Source organism: Biomphalaria glabrata, chromosome 7 (genome assembly GCF_947242115.1).
Source record: "Biomphalaria glabrata chromosome 7, xgBioGlab47.1, whole genome shotgun sequence".
In the NCBI taxonomy this organism is placed as follows: Eukaryota; Metazoa; Mollusca; class Gastropoda; family Planorbidae; genus Biomphalaria; species Biomphalaria glabrata.
The window spans coordinates 25323527-25331024 of record NC_074717.1 but is presented as its reverse complement, the minus strand read 5'-3'; the positions used below and the strand labels follow the sequence as shown (position 1 = coordinate 25331024).

At 39.3% G+C, this 7498-nt stretch overlaps 1 protein-coding gene across 2 annotated transcripts in view; it reads left to right on the top strand.

Moving 5' to 3' along the window:
* The first annotated feature begins 4604 nt into the window (after window positions 1–4604).
* Window positions 4605–7498, top strand: part of LOC106063431 (ankyrin and armadillo repeat-containing protein-like) — a 36752-nt gene continuing 33858 nt past the window's right edge. The window contains exon 1 of one of the 2 annotated variants that reach the window (XM_056035382.1): window positions 4605–5064. The gene's annotated coding sequence lies outside the window, so the exon portion shown is untranslated. Of the gene's footprint in view, window positions 5065–7116; window positions 7348–7498 lie in introns of those variants that run through there. The other variant, XM_056035384.1, reaches the window with a different exon arrangement.

The window sequence follows — 7498 nt, the reverse complement described above, 5'->3', positions numbered from 1 at the left end:
TATTTTTTAAAACAATAATTAATCTCATTGTTGTCTGTGAGTTTATTGATAACCCTCGTTGGGGACATTATCATAGAGCTTGAGCTAGGTAAGACTCTTACACTGAACTACAATTAAATCAAACCACAGCTATTAAGCGTACAATGCGAACCTTTGGTGTTCGATTGTAAGACTACATTTAAAACTCATGACGCGTCCTTCACATTCATGTATCCCTTAGTCTGTTGAAAAGGACGGTCCACGAATCTTGCGCGGTGCCCCAACGTCCAACAGACTATAACAGATAAGTCTGTTGAACCCTTAAGGCTTGTCCATTCTTTAATGTTGTCTTCCAATAGCTGTCTCTGTCTGCCTCTTCTTTTCCCTGACACTGTCCCTTGAAGGAAGATCTTTGCTAGCCCTAAGGACCTTGTGATATGGCCATAAAGTTTCAGATTGCATTTTTTGACAGTGGTTAGCAGGTCGCCGTGAACCCTATTGCCGTTGTGATCCTTTTTCTAATCTCTTCGTTTGTGATGCGGTCTTCTTGGTTGATACCTAGGATCCTTATTCTATAGCATTGTGACGACACGTTTTAGCTCACTCAAGGTATCACTCAGGTCCAAGCATTTAATTAATTAATTTAATATTTTATCATCTTCAATTTTCTTAAACTTAGCCCATCGAGCGCTAAAAATCGCTACCACCACCCCTCCAATCCAACCCCACCCCCAGGCACCGATGTCACATTTTACCTTCCCTATCTTGACACATGCCACACTAGACTCTTGACAAGTGTACTCTCCCCTGCACCTATCTGGGTTAAAATCCGTTGCTCCTCCTATTCACTGGACCAACGTGGACGGACAAACTGTGGACTTGACCTAAGACGTAATCTCTCTTGCTCTGGCCAAGCCCTGATCATCTCCCCTTCACCTTCTATGACCACCTGGGCAGGAAGACGAAGGGACGCGAGCGGACAAGTTTCCTGGTCTCCCAATTCACACCTTGGCGCAATGTCTCTCCCCGAGAACTTTCGTCTCGATCAAAAGTGGACTTCTTTCTCGATGACGCCAGATTGTCTACATCAAAATTGTCGGCTTATCGCTCACCATTCCTGCCCACCTTCTCTCCATCTTTATCTGGACAAACTTCGCGGTCCGAGTCATTCTCGCTCGAGACCTAATTGGGAGCGGAAAATTCTCTTGTTTGAGCTCTACATATTTTCAGTCCCTTTTCTTTCACTTTGGATTGGTGCTTTTATCTATAGGTAATCTGCACTTGGTAACTTATCAACTCACTGCTGATACCAGATTTGTTGATAGCAGATCTGCCGACACCCCAGCCCTGATCATACATCACCAGCGTCCAAACAACAACGCTAGTCAAAGACCCGTGACTGGCTTCACTGACAGTAGAAATCATTACACCGTATCTTTTCATTGTACAATAAACCTTGTATATATTTTTATATACATAGTATTTGTTGCCTGCATTTATAACGTTGTGCCTGTTATGTGAATTTATGCAAGTGTGAGTTCTTAAACTCTAAACCCCCCTATACACGCTTAAAACGTCCACCTTTTAAACCCCCTTGTCACAAGCATATCGATTCCATTGTTAGGATTATCCTCTCTAGCTTTGCAGTTAGCGTCCAAAATTTGCAAGTAAACAAGAACGTGGCCATGACCTAAGAGCGCACCAGTCAGATTTGTATGTCTTGGGCTATGTCTTTGTCTTTCTGGAATGTAGATGTAGGTTTTTATATAGAGAGTTTTTACAGTAAATGTGATATAACAATAGTGCGCAATTCGGACCATGTAATGCCCAGTCGTCAAATACTAACAAATCCACTCTAAGATTGTCACAGTCCACTGTAAAATATATTTAAATCAATAAGTAAATATGCAACGGGTTTAATGAAATAAAATGTAAAATTAAAATATTGTTAGTATCCCCAGAGCCGTATTTTAGTGAATGGAGGGACTGGTAAGGGTTTTTGAGGATGTCCATCATCAATCTTCTTTAGAAATAGTTATACACTTAAGAGCATTATTGCAATATTTGTAAATAAAGAAAAAAAAACACTTGTAAATTTAATCTAATTTTAATTATTTTCTTATATTTAGGCTGCATATTTTGTTTTAAAATATATCTTTTTGAAATGTGGATAGCTAATGTATTAATATTCGGCTAAGTTTATTAACATCTCTGTCATCCATGGGATCATCCACTTCCGATAGGTGACAAGTGATAACTGTCGAAGGCACCGCCTTAGCAGTGCACGGGGTCCTGTGTGATGAATATTTGTCCGATTGGCTGACGGTGTTAAAAGATTCTCTTTGTCGCCCTCCAACCCAAGACGCGAGGACTGGGGTGGTTGCCCCCTTCGGCATCCCTAAAGCCGCCTCTGCATGAAGATTACGTATTATGTATTGTATTTAATAAGTGGGATTATTGAAAACTAGATATGTCTGAATTATCAAGTGAAATGTCCAACATTCATAACATGTAAGGTGTAGTGATAACATGGGCGTAGCCGGGAGGAGGGGGGGGGACTCAATTTCACCCATCCGAAATAAAATCTCCCCCGCAACGGGCGTGTAGAAATTTAGTGACTGATTTTTGTTTTGATTTTGTTTATTTTAGGTGAGATTTTAATACTAAACCATCACTTGCCCCAGCACAGCCAAGGGGTTTTGAGTTTAAAACCCCCTACCAGGGGGTTTTGCAGTTAAATCCCTCTCTTCTATAAAACAAACAAAAAATGCTAATGACAATCCCCAAATTCCAAGAGCACAGTTTAGGAAGATTTTGATTTAAAACCCCTCCAAAATTTACGATAAAACCCCTTCTTCAATATAAAAAAAGCAAATTACACTCAAAATTCTATGATTGTTGCCAAGAGGGGTTTTGAGTTAAAACCCTCCTCCAGTGGGGTTAGAAGCTAAAAAATACCTCTTCAATATTAAAAAAAAGCAAATTAAACACTCTAACATCTATGAGCGTAGCCAAATGGGTTTTGAGTTTAAACCCCCCCCCCCCCGCAAGCGGGGTATGAAGCTAAAAAATACCTCTTCAATATAAAAAAAAAAGCAAATTACACACTATAATTCTTTGCGCGTAGCCAAGCCAATGGGAGATTGAGTTTAAATTCCCCTCCTCCAGATGGCTTTTTTTTAAAGTTTAAAACCCCTCCAGATGGTTTTGAGTTTAAATTCCCCTACAGAGAGTTTTGAGGTTGAAAACCTCTCTCTTCAATATTATTCTAAAGCAAACTACAATCACCAAATTCTATGACCGTAGCTAAATGGATTTTGAATTAAAAAAAACAAAACTCCAGAGATTTTTTAGTTTAACATCCCCCCCTCTTATCTTTTCGATATAAAATCTAAAGCAAAATACAATCACCTAATTCCTAGAGCGTAGTCAAGAGAGATTATACATTTCTACCAAAGTGCCGAAATTGAAAAACACTCAATGTGGCTCAACAAAGATCGCTAAGACAGATTTTAGGAGTCAGTTTTAGAGATCGGGTCTAAATCAAGGAAATCATATGCCGAACTGGGAGTCGACCCCTTAGTAAGGTTGTGACAGAGCGTCGCATGAGGTTTGCGGGACATGTTCTCCGACAAAATGAATTACGCATAATAAGAGTTGCGATGACATACTAGTACAACTTGGCGCCACACTTTTATGGAGGTCCTCAGAGCAGGTGGGAAGAAGCTTTAGACATTACCAGTGACAGATTTTTGTGGAAACAGCTTGCCGTAAATGCGCCGAACGGCGCGGGAAGGTCTACGTCAGTAAGAATAGCACATTAGGTTTTTGAAATACAACTTATTAATAGCAGGATAATGCACTGTAGATACCTCAGAATGTGTATTTTGTTGGCTTTCAATACCGGAAATAGTGTTTGGCGGCGGAGCTCCACCCCGCGGTGGGGGAGCTCCCAGCGCTCCCCAGACCACCTTGCTGACAAGTGCGGGGAGTCCAAATTTTTTCCACTAAATCCAGGAAGAACATATTCTAGGCAACAATAAACGTCTTCCGAAAGAATGAAGGATCAGAATTTTATAAAGATTAATTATATACACACATACATACATTCATATTTTTTTCGCGGGGTGCGGGGGGTGCGGGGGCAGGAAACCCCCCCCCCCTCGAAAAAAATCCTGGTTACGACCATGAGAGGTAATATGAACCAGGCCAATAGTCCTACATTCCTACTCCTACCTAACATTATCAGCAATCATAAGTGAGCCTCTGACTTTTTGAAAATGTTACAAACAAACGAAAGCGTAATTTCTAAACTTTTTAGATCTAAGTCTCAACAGAAACAAACAAACAAAACTAAACAAACCCGGTTAGTTTGTCTTATCAGGTAGTGGGGCATGTATGGCTGATTCAGGTAATTAGATACTTTACCGATTGGCCTCATACAACGTGTCCTACACGACTGATCGAAGCATTCAATGGCACTTATCAAGTAGCTCCGATCAACGGGTCGGCACACTGTTTAAGAATGTGTCATAACCGCATAACGAAAATGGCACTAGCTTTGACACACAGTGAGTGGATGGAGGGCCAGGGGTGGGTGGGTGACGTGAACTCTTAGGGAAGAAAAAAGGGGAGATAATGTTATAGAGTAGCTCGGTGGGCAGTGAATGTTGTGTCACTGACGTTATTAGAAAAAGTATCAATGCGATGAAATTGTGGCTTTTTTTTTTTTTTTTAAAAAAAAAAGCTTATTCCAATATATTCTTATTAGAGTTGAGTTCTCAAATTTAGGGCTTAAAAACTACAGGGGGAAACCATTGTACAAAATATGTAGGTCAATTTGTTCTTGTGTGGATTTTACGTTAGTGTTTGCGCTCTACACTTCATATGATTGTTGTAAATTTGTAAATCTACATTTGAACTATATTCTGTATTAATTTATTTTTTAAAAGTCTGCATATCAAGAGTTCGGGATTTATAAAAACAAAATATACAAGGAACCTTTCATAGGCTAACAGGTATTGCTAAGTTTTTGAAACAGCTTTCCTGGCCAAAAGGAAACGGTGATTGTAAACCTAGTGACAGGTAAGTTGATTGTATTATATAATACGTACACGTCGCATACAAAGACCTACACACATGCATAATATAGGCTTCAAGCAAAACAAAAAAGGCGAAATGCACACAACAAAGTTAGGCTTGTGTTTTATAGTGGTCTCTCCAAGTCTAAAAGAATAAACCTAAATTCATTGAGAATTCCATAGGGTTAGAGTTAGTGTGAAAACATAAACTCTAATACAACCCCGAAGGGACCACCCATGGGGTGTTAGGTAAATGCAGGTAAAGAGGCAGATTTCATTTTTCCCACGAATATCAGACGCTATGAAATACAAAATAACAACCTCGTTCCATACACAATTGTATGCGGGGCGAAAGTGTTGCCAGCGTAATTGTTTTGTTTGGTTTTCTTACACTATTATCACATTGCTAATATCCATAAGTATCAACAAACTAATTGTTATGAAGATAAGTTTTTTAGTATGAGCTTACCCTGAGGGATCATCTGATTTAAAGTTGACATACGGACAAAGGGCTTGCTAATCTCTCATTCACTGCCTTTGGAAGAAGTCTTTACATTTCGTGAAGTTTAGCCTACAGATGTCTCGATGCTGATACTCGATCGTTGGTTTGTAGCCCCAAACAACTGGTACAACTAAACCGATGAAAAGTATTAACAATTCGTAACGTAGAGGAACTTGAAATAAACATAAACAAGCTTATTTTAAAACAGATTTCAATCTATTGTAACTTGAAAGTAGATGTATGTAGATGCACAAGCGAAATGATAATTTTAAAAAAATATATTTCACTAAAACACACATCTTCTCTGTCAAGCGCCTCTCGGTGGTTCTTCTCTATTCAATGTTCACTACAGTATTTATTAGCTTGGACTACGACAGACCTCGTTCCATATGCTAGGACAAATTTGTACAAATACTCCTTCTTCCCTAGTGCTATTAGAGCATGGAATTGGTTGCCTGAGCCAGCCAGGAAAACCAGTGACTTGGCAGAATTTAAGTCTTTGGTTAACATGCATGTCTAGATGCATGACGCGTTGGACGTAATCATCTTCTTTTTTTTTTTTTGAAGTAACGTCTGTATAAGGCCTATATAAGATAAGATAAGACCACCTTGTGATTTCATCAAAATCTATTCAGCCTGCACAAACAAACCATCCGCCCACTTTTCTCATGGTTACATCAGAAACACGCACATACATTCCTTAACACTGGTGGCCTTTACACTTCTAGATCTAGTAACAATATTAGCATATAAACAGTGCTTATTAAATCATGTTTTAAATTTTCAAAATCTTTTTTTTAGTGTTTGAGATCAAATGGGACGGTCGGATGGACAAACAGGGAGACAACACAAAACTAATAGAGCGGCTTTTCCTCTTTTTCTCGCTAAAAATGGTTTGCTTGAATTGGTATTAAATGTAAAATAATTTCAGATCTTTACATCCCGAGTTCCCGAGTACACGTTTACAGACTACGTGCGAATGAGCTCGGCAATGTAAATAGGTTTGCTCACTTTAAATCAGTGTTTCCCAAACTTTTTCCTTAACGGATTACTTCACAAATTCTGAGTATTTAGCGGAACTCTTTGATTATTTTTTGAGATAAATTCGAGTGGTGGCCTACCAGTTAATTATTGCAGTGGTTCATGGAACACCTATCCAGGCTTTGCGGAACACTAGGGTTCTGCGGAACTCAGTTTGGGAAACACTGCTTTGAATGTTGCAGGCTTAAGTCTCAGTAGATTTATACGGTTATTGATTTTTTATGAACATGTTTTACAAAAGCTGATTTTCGCATTGACCACTGCTGGACATAGGCCGAAATAAAATTGTTCAGGCTCTTAGCATTCTCCCCTAACTCTTCCATGACCATAGTGTAGGCACCTATGAATGTTGTATATGCTTGTGACTTCAGCCTCGGTTTGAAAAAGAAGGATAGACGTTTCCAAGTGAACACAATTATTTATTATTCCCCCGGGGGCTTCTGCTGTATTGAATTATTTACCACTTTACACGGCACTCAGTGTACACTTAGCGAGAAACAATTCTACAATCAACTTGCGTGTTGCACCAACTTTAAAGAGGTTTATAAAGTGTTCTTTTGTAGGTCTTCGCTCACGTGCAAGCTACGGCAGCAAGCGTGAGCGAGACATTATTTGCGGGGTGGAAGAAGATTTAATGTTTATTGTCCCACACAACGCCTTCCACGGACTTCCCAAATCCTGTTTAAGGGCCAGTCATAAAGTGTGACGGAAGCAACAACGTGGCGACAACGGCCGTTTAAAATGGTGAGTGGTTATAACTAAATCTTTTTTTTTTTTTTTTTAATAGCCTTCCCCTTTTATTTTATTGTTGATGGCAACAAAGAACGAGTACTATAACACGATGGAAGGTGGACGTGTTTGTTAATGTCTACTAACCTACAATTACAGTCGACGT